This window comes from Eriocheir sinensis, chromosome 31 (assembly GCF_024679095.1).
Source record: "Eriocheir sinensis breed Jianghai 21 chromosome 31, ASM2467909v1, whole genome shotgun sequence".
Lineage (NCBI taxonomy): Eukaryota > Metazoa > Arthropoda > Malacostraca > Decapoda > Varunidae > Eriocheir > Eriocheir sinensis.
Window position 1 is genome coordinate 12578390 of NC_066539.1, and position 3234 is coordinate 12581623.

Below are 3234 nucleotides of genomic sequence, written 5' to 3' on the forward strand. Positions count from 1 at the left end.
CAATTAAGCGCTTGCGCCATACGCCGGGTCGGGTGGGCTGAGGCGTCTCCTCAGAGCTTCATGGCAGAATGCTGGCAGAATGCATCGACAAGAGCCACGAATTTACTGGGTGTGTTCCCTTGATCTGCTCCACTCCTGGGTAGCATGCCACAAGCTGCTCCACTCCTGGGTAGCATGCCACAAGCTCGTATAACCGAGCTAACTTATTTGATATAGGCAAAAAGACCAGTTCGGTATTTGGCATGCAACCGCATGATTATCCGTAGTCCAATAGTAACTATTCTGCACTTTCCGTCCAAGTCAATACGTGTCCAGTGTCCATGTCTCACAGGAGCAATAAAAGTATGTATTAAGCACAGTTTCATTTAGCAAGCCTCCAAACCCCAATACCATGACACTTTCTGCACATGCCCCCTCCAGCTTTGCAGCGCCTGTACAAGTATTCTGCACATGCCCCCTCCAGCTTTGCAGCGCCTGTACAAGTATTTTTATAATCACACCAAAGGAATAATAACTAGCACAGTACGTAGACAAGGTCATAAAGTATGCAAATTCAATGAATTTATTAGCTTTGACAAAATTTAGTTAAACTAGGACATTCAGAAAGGTTAATCTATTATCGCACATGAATTATTTTATTATCGCGTACATGCATTATTTTTTTAAAGTCAGTCCTATAGCACCGGTAGGTTTTCTTGGTTGGGCCTGGTGGTCGGTCTAAGACTTGTGGCGCAGTCAAGTGTTTATAGTGGTGCCATCTGCTCGTGGCGCCATCTATTCCTTTATTAAGTTACTGTCGCTTCAGTACTCCTTCGGTGCATACTGAAAATAAGATTTAATTTATATTTAAGAACGTGGTATTACTGGCAAAACCTAATCTTCAACACTGACAATCTGTATGGAGGAATTCTTAGAGCTGAGGGGAGCGAGGGAATGGGAAAGACTAAGTAATTTAGTCACTCCATAAAAATCTGCTATATAACTTGGGATTCCTACCACCTAATACACTGCCATAAATACACCGCCTCAATGCACATGTGGAATCTTTACACTGATATCTTCTATTTAGACAAAGCTGACGAACCTTTAAAAGTAAATATTCAAGATAAAAAGGTGAAACAACGTCTAGACCAAACGAGGGCTGATAAGATGAAAACAACGTTTAGACCAAACTAGGTCTGAAATCGAAGACTGACAACCTTCGGTGTAAGGTAGGGACAGACTGAATTGGGTTTACCAAATACAAATACTGAAACAGCTTGCAACTTTCAACAAATTATAGCACAAATTATAGCACTTTAATCCCAAACATTAAGAACCAACACTGCAGAAGTGAAATTACATTAAACACGTCTACGATACCTCTAACACCGTCCGTAGATCAAGTAGGAGACTTCTCGGAGACTTATTTAAAAAAAAAAAACTAAAATAACTTAAATCAACTGAGTGGCACGAATGTGTTATTTTTAGACAAGAGCAGCTCAAGAACCAACGACAGTCAATCCCAGAGTCTTACGGAGGGCGTCTAATTCACAGGACATTAGTTGTTTTGAAGCGGGCGAAGGCGAGGTGACGGCCGGCCTGGACTTTTATAATGACGCGGCTGGACAATTTGACTAGAAGAGTACAGCATATTAAAAACTTCACACAAGGAAGGGAATAATGCACTCTAAAATGGCAAAAAGTAGAAACTGATGGCAACAAGTAGAAACTGCTAACTATGATCAGAATGAAATTTCAAGATATAACATGATACTTATCTAGAAATAACCAATTTGTAATAAATTTGACTTAACTGAATAAGAGACCAGACACGTTCAATTAGAGAAGGATTACTTATGCTCCTATACCATTTAAACGGCCCAAATGCTCCTATACCATTTAAACGGCCCAAATTCCTTTGTACTGAATAAGAGACCAGACACGTTCAATTAGGGAATGATTACTTATGCTCCTATACCATTTAAACGGCCCAAATTCCTTTGTACTGAATAAGAGACCAGACACGTTCAATTCGGGAATGATTACTTATGCTCCTATACCATTTAAACGGCCCAAATTCCTTTGTACTGAATAAGAGACCAGACACGTTCAATTAGGGAATGGTTACTTATGCTCCTATACCATTTAAACGGCCCAAATTCCTTTGTAAAGTTAACCTTTAAACTTCTTACTCCCTATCAGACTTCCACAACGAGCGTGTTTCCCGAACTACCATTCAATTAAAACTAAATTAAAGCCTTCGTACTTAAAATTAACACCAATATACTAAATAGTTATCTCTTAATCGAACTAATCGAGCAACTTTTAAAAATTTTATAGACCATTAAACTAGAAAAGGGAGAAACTTAACTGTATTACGGAGCCAAGTGACTGTCAGGTCAGTCGGTAGGGCAGTGGGCGTAACAATACGCAGAGGGGGCAGCAGCCAGGGCACAGAGTTCCTCACTGAAAAGATAACCAAACACCAATGTAAAGAACATGCATCCTTAAATAACATACCACAAGTATGAATGTTCAACGGGAGGGGAAGGAGTGATTGTGCATGACCAAGATCGAGGAACAAAAAGGTCACGAAACTTCATACAGACGATGAACAAAGCTCCTCACAGGCGACAAGTACGTATATTTAGTGGGAGTGGAGGGAATTAATGCACGGAGTTGAAAGGCGGGAATAAAATATAAGTTTCCCTAAGACAACGAAATCACAAGAGCGATCGTAAGCAGAAACATCCAATAGTGAATACCTACTTTGCCCATTAGGAACAAACTATTGATTTTCACAGTCGAACGAAATATTAACCAAACAAGAGTTACAATAAGACATCAGACTCAGTAACACAACATAACACAAAACTGACCTGATCGTTTTTAGGCGTAGAAGCAAGGGTGTCGAGCAGGCAAGTGTGCAGGCAGGCGAGTGAGAGCGTCCTTACCACAGCAACTCCAGCAGGTTAATTGAATCCACAACCAGGTTTACCCTTGCACCTCACCTCCCTTACCCTTCCCCCTCCCACCTCTCCCTTCCTCCATTACCTTTCCCCCCTCAGCCCACACCTTTCCCTCTCTCCTCCCTCCCTCCCTCGTTCCATATTTATCTCTTTTTTTATCGTTTACTATTTAACTCTCATTCCCTCTTCTCCTTGTCTACTCTTGTTTCTCTCTCCTCTTATTTTCTTCTTTACGTATTATCTCCAGGCCTCTTCCCATCACTTTCCTCATTCTCTCGTTTGC

At 41.0% G+C, this 3234-nt stretch overlaps 1 long non-coding RNA gene across 1 annotated transcript; it reads right to left on the reverse strand.

Moving 5' to 3' along the window:
* Positions 1–692: 692 nt before the first annotated feature.
* Positions 693–2952, reverse strand: LOC127006021 (uncharacterized). The gene is made up of 3 exons (XR_007759018.1): positions 2862–2952; positions 2354–2448; positions 693–822 (listed from the first exon to the last, which is right to left on the reverse strand). It is a non-coding gene; the product is annotated as an uncharacterized LOC127006021 (long non-coding RNA).
* Positions 2953–3234: the final 282 nt, after the last annotated feature.